Source organism: Acinonyx jubatus, chromosome E2 (assembly GCF_027475565.1).
Source record: "Acinonyx jubatus isolate Ajub_Pintada_27869175 chromosome E2, VMU_Ajub_asm_v1.0, whole genome shotgun sequence".
Taxonomy (NCBI): Eukaryota; Metazoa; Chordata; class Mammalia; order Carnivora; family Felidae; genus Acinonyx; species Acinonyx jubatus.
In genome coordinates, this window is record NC_069396.1 from 25,623,135 (window position 1) to 25,632,992 (window position 9,858).

Sequence of the window (9,858 nt, forward strand, 5' to 3'; positions counted from 1 at the left end):
GTGCATTCTACCCCGTGTGAGTAAATGGAGGCTTAGAGAGTGGGGCAGAGGGGAAAATATCAAGAAGCAATGAATCACTGAAGGAGATTCTAGGTACGTTCTGGAGAGTAAGGAAACCCAACAACAAATTATGCTTGTCTCTCTACGAGAGTGCTACCTCCTACCTAGTTCCTCTCTCACATCCCTAGATGAGCTGCCTTATTACTCTGATGGTCAGAATTGCCACTTCCTTCTATTTTATTATTACCTTTTTATTTTGTAAAGACCTTTCGGAGAGCAGTTTTAGGTTAACAATGAAATTGAGAGGCAAGTACAGATATTTCCCATATAATTCTTACCTATATGCATGCACAGCCTCCCCCATTATCTATGTCACTCACTAGATTGACATATTTGTTACCTAGGATGAACCCACACTGATACATTATAATCCCACAAAGCACATAGTTTACCTTAAGGTTCACTCTTGGTGTTGTACACATGGCTCTGGACAAATGTACATTGGTATGTGTTATAGTGTCATACAGAGTATTTCCATCACCCTCAAAATCATCTGTGCTCTGTTTGTTCAACTCTCCCATGCCCTCCCCCCCCCCCCCGGCAACCACAGATCTTTTTATCATCCCTATAGTTTTACCTTTTCCAGAATGTCCTATAATTAGGATCATATGCTATGTAGCCTTTTCAGAATGGCTGCTTTTACTTAGTATTATGCAATTAAGGTTCCTCCACGTCTTTCATGTCTAGCTCATGTGTTTATAATGGAGTAACTCAGGCAAACCCCCTTTAGCCAGAACCCTTTTCAGAAGCTTCTTGTGAGGCTTAATAGACAGTAACAAGGAAATTCATCGTTTTCTCAATCATTGCTCCAGACAAGCACATTTTACTATTTTTCAAAACCTAATGCCTCCATCCAGGCAAAACAAATTGAATTACTAGGTTGATCCACACCTCAGGGATTCTGAGTACATGGCAGCCGATGGCACAGAGAGGGTCCTCTGCCTGGTCACAGAAGAACACGAGTGGGGGGTTTGAGTGGTTCATTGCTATTGGGAGTCATAGAAATCGTCTTGCCCATCTAAGCAATATGCTCTTCCAGAATGTATTTTTGAAGCATATTTTTGTTTTAATAAAGCAAGTAGTTAAGCCACATTGTAAAACAAAACAAAACAAAAGACTCTCAATCCCTCAGGAATATATGGCCACCTGAGCACAAAACATTCAGTCTCCCAGTGACAGACTGATAACAACTTAACTACACAGAGTCCAGGGCGTGTGTGTGTGTGTGTGTGTGTGTGTGTGTGTGTGTATGTGTGTGTGTTTAATCACAGCCAGAAACTAGAGAAAGGTCAGAACCACACACCATAAAGGTTTCAGCAGGAAAGAAAACACTGATGATCTTCAGTTTGGGCCCAAATATAAAAGGGACCCTCCCTAACTTGGTGAAACATCAGAACAAGGCTATTTATTCTCCCCACAGAGTTACAACATATTCCTCATATTCCCCAGGTGGGTAGAGGCTTGGACACAAAGACAGATTGAAGCTTAGTTGAGAGAGTCTGAGAAAAGGGCCTTGTTAAACTAGCAGATAAGAGAAGGTAAGTGTCCTCACCAGGTTTTTTTTTTTTTTGACTTTTTGTTTTGTTAGTACAGTTAATATACAATGTTACATTAGTTTCAGGTGTACAAGTTAGTGATTTGAGAAATGTATACATTGTACTGGACTCACTGCAAGTATAGCTGACCATCTATCCCATTACATCGCTATTACAGTATCATTGACTGTATCCCTTCCACTGTGCCTTTTATTCTGGTGACTTACTCATTCCATAACTGGAAGCCTGCACCTGCCTTTCCCCTTCACCCAATTTGCCCATCTCTTCAGCAGTTTTCAAACCTCGCTGCTCACTACAATCAGTTGGGAATTTTTTCAAGCTACTTGCTGCTGAGAACAAGCACAGACTGTGGAATTGCTACAGAGGAGGCCAGCCATTATTAGTTTTGAAAAGTTTCCCCAGGCAGTGCCTGGGTGGCTCAGTTGGTTGGGCCTCTGACTTTGGCTCAGGTCATGATCTTACAGTTCATGGGTTTGAGCCCTGCGTCTGGCTCTGTGCTGACAGCTCAGAGCCTGGAGCCGGCTTCGGACTCTGTGTCTCCCCCTCTCTCTGCCCTTCCCTAACTCACGCTCTGTCTCTCAAAAATAAACAAACATTTAAAAAAAAGTTTCGTGGGTTTCCTCATAGGCCAAGGTGACAGCAGATCTGGACAAAATAATTTTCCTGTTCAAGAGTGAAATACATACTGCACCCCCAATAAGTGAGAATACATTGGCCTTTTCACTTCCTTGCATCATTTTAGTCTCCTCTTATTCATTGCTGTAGTCAAAGGCCTAGTACATATCAGGAACTTATTCATAATTAATGAATAAATGAATGAATGAATGATCAGTAGCCGGCAAAAATATTACAAATATTCATAAGTTACCATAAAGAATTTATGAAAAAGTTACAAATATACATGCAAGGTATTGAGCACACTGTATGTAGTTCGTGGAATTGATAAATCAATTATATGCATACAATGAATTCTATGCAGACACTAAAATAATGTTGTAGGTTATTTTTTAATATACAAAGCTGTCCCTGATGTATTATTGATAAAGAAAGAGCACACTAAAAGCAGCATGATAAAATGATAAATTCACGTGTGTGTTTATGTATCTACATAGAAAAAACGGGGAGGCATAACCACAAATGTGGTTATCTACGGAAGATAAAAATAAGGGTGGTTTTCACTGCCTTCTCATACCTTCTTTATTTTCTTCAACTCACATTACTTTCATAATAGCAATTTCTCCACATGGTCATTTTTTCCCGAAGTTGGGAAGAGCCCTATCCCACCCCACTGCAGGCGTTGTCTTGACTTCAGAACCCTCTCCACCTGTGAATCGAGTCAGGCCAAGCTACAGCAGCGGAGACCGAGAAGTGCTGATGTTCCACGTCCTTTTCCATACCTCCGCGTCAGTCTCCATTATTTACATTGTTCACCACTACCCCCCACGTGAGTCCCCCCTGGAAACTCAAAACTTCTTTTGACTTGGTACATCCAGTTACATCCATAAAACCTATTTCTTCAGGACATCTGCTTCCATATGTTATGGGGCTAGGTTATCCGGTATAACTATTTCTTAATGCAAATTAGTGTCATGCCTCAACATTCACAGGGATAGCTATGTTTTGAGGAAAATATCAAAACACAGTAATTCCTCCAATGTGACAAGACAGTGTTTGGAAACAGGACCATGGTGAGGATCTGATTTCTCTCTGACAATGGGAGAGAAGGCATAGAAGAGGAGAGAAGCAAATACTGCTAATAATGACAGCTGGAATTACTTGGAAGCTTTCTGTGCCGGGTACCACACAAGCACTTTGTAGGACTGAGAAACATAAATAGTATAAACACAATATGTATGTATTATACATACACATTATACATACACATATACATACATATTACTATACCCATTTCATAAATGAGAAAACAAAGGTTGAGGAGTTTAAAACTTGCCCACGGACATATATCAATAAGAGGCAGAGCTGGGGTCATATCATAAGCAGTCTGGCTTTGGTTTCTGTTCACTGACCAAGTAGACAACAGTGTTTTTTATGTTGTTTCTAGAGCTTCCAGAAGCTCCATTGAATTCACTCCTCAATACTGATTATGTTAGTTTCCAGGTGGGTAGATATTATGGGGGAATAAAACATCACTAGGGCCTTTTAGGGGCTTATACTGATGTAGCAACTTATTCCAGCCATGGAAGAAGAAAATCAAAATTCTCGGGTATCTTTTATCTTCTAGACTAGTGATTGTCAAAGTGTGGTCCCTTGGACTAGTATCACCTGAGACCTTATTAGAAATGCAAATTCTCGAGCCCCACCCAGACCTACTGGATCAGCATCTCTGGGAGTGGGGTCCAGAGTCCACGATGAACGAGGCCTTCCAGGAGACAGCCTCTGCTCTAGGCGCCACATCATGTGTTTTATGGGAGTTCCTCAGACTTTCACTATCATCAGTTCATAATTCCAGATGAGGAAACTGAGGCAGAAGGATCTGAATTAAAGCTCCCCAAAAGGCCTGGCCAGTTAAGTGATAAGACTAGAAATCTTACCAGCATCTGGCAAAGCAGCATGAATGGGGCAGAACACATATTTGGACTCTGTCGCTAGTTCGGTGCAACCTTCTTTGTTCACCTGTGGCTGTACTGTGAGAAACACTCTGCAAAGGCATGAGGAACAGGATTTAATGGGAAACTAAGATACACGTGGGCACTTATCCTATAATAAGATTCTACTTATGAAAGGATGCTAGAGTGTAATTAGACTCCGGGAGGCCAGGGAAAAAAAAAAAAGAAGAAAAAGAAAGAAAAAGAAAGCTTGGCTCTTATTTTAACTGCTTCACAATAATGGCATGTTGCCGGAGAGTTATTCACACAACAGATGCTGGGAAGATGTGTGCTGATTCTGTGGGTTGCTACAAAACCCCACTGCAACACAGCCTCCAGTCCTCACGCACACAGACATAAGTCCTCCCTAAGCAATGTCTAACGCTTGCAGCAGAACTATAAATCGAAGCTAATGGGAGAAAATGCAACTCCTCCATTCAGACTTTCTGAAAATATTTGCCTGCGATATTTTGTGCAGCAAAGATGGCACACACGTACAAAAGACAGTATTTATTCTGGGTTGGCTCCATTTGGAGAGGCAGATTAGGGAGGGCAATCAAGTACATTTCACTTTTACCTAGTAAATAAGTTAAATGGTCCCTGTGGTTATTCATTAAAACTTTTATGGTATGTTCATCAATTACCAAACAGCTTGAACAAAACAGAGGTAAATTAACTTTCTCAAACCCACATGGCTTGCCAAAAGGAGTGTACTCAAAGCAATTTCATTGGTTTAAAGTTCATCCGAAATACTATTAGCTTGGAGTCCAATTTTGAACTGTCAAGGGGAATATATACAATGGTAATTTCAGATCATTATCATGGCATTCCAATGCAAATGGCCACAATTTAATTCATTATCACTAACATTACATCTTTATTTTGCTACCAACTGGTGACTGACATTTCCAGGACTACAAGAAGCAAATGCTAATTAGGCCATGGTGTACTCTTACCCTTTCTTCTTTCCCTACATTTTCCCATCTTGAGGGAGACATGCTGGAGGCTACTTATGACCAGCTGCTAGCCTTTGACACTCCTTTCCCCTGCCCTCAGCCAGGTCGCCATCCCTGGGATACAATGAAGCTCCGTCCGTGGATGGCCACTTCCGTGCACTGTACGTCTGAAATGGGGCCTACGTCATGCAATGACCCCTTCCTTAAGTTACCCACCCAACCAAATTTAGGAATTCTAAAGCACTCTCCAGGGTGACAGAGCATGGGCATTAACATGCACACAAACTGCCATGAAAGTTCAAATTTGCATTTAGACTGGACAAAAGGGAAGGAAAAGGCTTTGCATGCACTTCCTCCATCATCAGGGTTTCAAAAATTACTAATCTCTGAAATGATGCCAGAAGGGAACCTCTTGCATTCCTCTCATTCATGCTTAGGGAGACTCAATTCATCTCTGAAAGCAAGCCTTTTCACTCTCAACATGAGATGAGAAAGAGTTGTAAAATCTCAAACAGCTCCAGTAAAATGTTTAATGTGTTCAAATGAAAGCAATTAGTAATTGAAGATCCTCAGATCTTTGGGCTACAGATTCAGGGAAAAGATATAAAACATGAATTTTCTTTCCATTTCCCTGATATGACACAATAATTTTGCCTTCAAGCCAATGTCTATCTATCTCCAGAAGATCCATGAAAATATCATTTATTCTCTCATTATAATAGACTGTCATTGTGCACCAGGTCCCTAGTAATTGGCTTTGCATCCTTTCTTCTTTAAAACAATCCTACAAGGTATGAATTTGGTTACCAGTGAGGAAGACGAGGCTGGCCGGTACGGATGGTAATGGGAACTGCAGCCGGCCAGCGTGATGGGTACCTTGGGTTGGCTGCCTTCCCTTCACTGTATCACCATCCACTATCTCATTTTCCCTGTGCTTTGTCACCATCACCTTCCTGTGCCCTCTGCACTTCCCAAGTCAACTCTTTTCATTCAAATCCCCGTGTCAGGGTCTGAGCCTAGGGAGCCCAAATTAAGACACCAGAAGGTGGTATGATCCAGGAATTAAAATTTTACATGCCCCATGTGGTGAATGTGGAATGTAGCATGAATAAATAAACTATTCCAGTATTACTAGAGCACAAAATAGAGTAATACTTGACAAGGAATTTAAAAAAAATGGATATACTTGAAATTATTTTCCCTATACTGAAATCCAGCTGGTCTAGAAAGTATTTATCCTTTAAGAGGATTGATACATACATAATTTAATTATGACTTAAGGTTTTGAGCACAGTTACAATTAGGGGGGTATACCTTGCTTGGAATCACCCTTTAGAAAGTTGGCATGCAGAAAGTCATTGCGGTACTTACAATGCCTAACGCCGGATGTGCCCTCAAAAGCACAAACTTGGGTCCCCCAAAGAACTTACTTCTCAATAACAACCTTCCAAAACTGGTTTTCATCACCCATCATCTACCTAATCATTACTAAATTTTGCCTTAATAACTACATTTCAGACTGAGAGGAAAAAAAAAAGGAGGGGGTCTCATGTGTTACACATGCTATTGTTCCTCCACTTCTAAAAAAAGTAAGTGTCCTGCTGTAAAAGTATGTGCCCTGGGGCCCGAGACTAATAGGAATTTCAAGGCCTGCTTTATGTTTGCAAGTTAATCTTTCTTTGTTCCCCATCTCAGGCAGCAAATACAATTTCATAATAACACAACTCATCTCTGTGTTTTTGAACTTGGCTTTGGATTGGAGATCATTGTGTCTTTGGCTTCAGATGTCTCACTTTGATGTATTCTATTTCAAAGGGAGAGATAAAACCCAAAGTTCATTCTCACAACGGGACATCCTTTAAAGCCAAAGAGAAATGTTGGTCCTCTTTGTGGCACACAGCAGCCCAGATTCACTTTGAGATCCTCTCTTGAAAGTCCCTGGGCAAGTGCAAAACAGCTCTCAGTGATTTATTCTGTGCCACTATCAGGAGAGAATTGCTATGGCTATCACCATTACACAAGTGGGCAGACTAAAGTTGTGGTAGTAAAGCAGGGCAAAGACCTCGGGAAAACAGGTTTCCTCATTGCCTCTTCCTAATTACTAGCCATGTAACTAAGCTCTTCAGCACTAATGGTGTCACTGGGTATAAATAGCATCTCTTTCTCTCTCTCTCTCTCTCTGTGTGTGTGTGTGTGTGTGTGTGTGTGTGTGTGTGTGTGTGTGTATATGTCTTTGGAAGTCTAAATCTAGGCAAGAGGAAGGAGGATCTATTCAAACCCACACTCTTATCTCTCTTTCTCTCTCTTTCTCCCTCTAGACTCAGGTCCAATTACACAAAGGAAAAAAAAGTACTTTGTGTATGTCTCTATTAGACATAACACAATTCACTCTCTAAAGCTGTTACCTGTTGGTCCTTCAATCTGCCATTCGATTTGGCTCTTACATTTTCTATAATTTAGAGGAAATCTCTTCCTAAATACATTTCCCCCAGCTTCCACTTCTAATAGATTGCAATTTCCTCAGAGATGCACAAGTTCTTATTTATCTTTATATCCTCCAGACTTTAAAACAAAATCGGGAATGCATTATTCATCTAATACATGTTTGTTGAATGAATAACTGAAGAAATGACTGAATCATTTACATTTGATCAATTACTCTTGTTTGAATCCTCCTCCTTTCTTTAAGCATGCTTAGCTGTCCTATCTTGCCTCCACCAGAAACAAAAAATAAAAGTGTAATGCTTTTTCACTGTGTACCTCCTGAAGTAATTCATCAGTTTGATAGCATATTCCTTCCTACCCCCTTCCCTAGTGACAGCAATTTTATAACCCACACTATGGAGCAAGTGACCAGCCTTAAAAAGATAAGAAGTGTTATCGCCGATACAGCTAAATACAGGAACTGTCACTCTACTCCAACTCCAAACCTACGCCCATCTTTTTTTGGAGGACGTGTCATTTCAATATTTGATACTGCTTTGGTTCCCACTGGTAGTATCTCAACCAAAGTTTTAATGGTAGCAATGGTGTAAGTGAGCATAACTAGAATCTTGGCTCACTGGTGGGCTAATTTTATTTGTAGACAATTTGCAAAAATATTTTGAGTGCTAAACCTGTAAGGCACCATACAAACACAATAAAGGTTAAAAAAAAATAAAAACAGATAGCAATCTAAAACTCAATAAGCTAAGATTCCAGGAAGAAAATAAAACATGTTGATATCCAGGCTTTATTGTTGAAAATGACTTATCTCTTAAAAGAGTTTCAAAGTAAAGTACTAATGGAAGAGGGGCTTAGACCAGGCTGGTGGATCATGGAAAGCCTCAAAGAGGAGCCGCCAATTTAACAAAGCCTTGAAGGAATGTATCCATATGTGAATGAATTCAGTGGCATGCTCTCACATAATAAAAAGTTAAAAGCCCTGATTTGTGGCAGTTGACAATTTCCATGTTGTAAATACCCCTACCAAAGCCAGCAACTGGCTCTCAAAATTCCTGAAAAAATTAACGATCATCTCTCATAAGCCAACTCCAACATACCACTTGCTTGATGAATCTCAACTTTGGCAACTCCATTTGTGAATGTGAATGCTATATATTTAACGGTCCCCATACTGAGGACATGAAGGGAAACCGGTTTAGGGATAAAAACTAGATAAGCTTTGGAATCCTTTTAGCTGACCCCAAGAGTCACAGTTATACCCAGGAAAATTATCCCCCATCCCTGAGCAGCTCTGAGTCTTGACAAGGCAAAAATATATTGGCAGCTTTACTTAATCAGAGTATTTCATGAGAAATTTGATCATATGTCCCTATCTTACAATCTAAGAACTCTATTTATAATACTATGGATTTAGGAATACTAAATCTACAGAACTCTTTCTATAAAAATTTTTTTAAGGCAATCATGAAAGGAAGAAGGAAGTTAAAACATACGAGGTCTGAGTATTTCTCTATGAAACCCAAGTTGGCTGGAAGTCAGGATTTCTTTGGGCAATTGCCTGATGATGAGAGAGAATTTGGCAAAGGTAACCCAGGCTTCTGGATATCCTTGTGTTTTTGTTTACTGAGCCCAGAGGTTTATTTCTCAAATGAATTCCTTTTTTTTTATTGCAATGGTAGTAATCATGAATATCCTCCTGGTAATAGCTCTGTGAAGGTTCCTTGGCAAAACAGGCTATAAATATTGGCCGTATGCCACATTTCAATATTTTGGTTTGAAACATAGCAGCCAAAAAGCCCAGGAAACATTTTCAGAAAAGACCTATTGTTCTGGTCCTCAGCTGGAATCCTGGACAACAGGCCTCATGTGTTGTCTCACTGCCATCATCCTGGGCACAAGTAGAAGATACTTCATCCATCACACTGCTTGATGTCCAACCCCCAAAATGTGCAAAGATGTGTAAACAGTAGTCCTTCATTGGGTGAGAAAGTAGACTACTAGAACACCCAAATCCCTCATCAATCTCTAATTCCATGAATCTAAAAGTCATTCAGTTCTGAGAAAGCTACACTATAAAGATGGAAAGTGGGCAAACTGAAGTGTGGCTTCTAGACATGAAATGGTCACTAACATATGAAAGTGGACTGCCCAACTTCTATATTTCCTTCCAAATCTACAAATCTGGACATCTACAGTCAAGAGAGATCTAAATTTTTCTTTTAGCATCAGACTCTA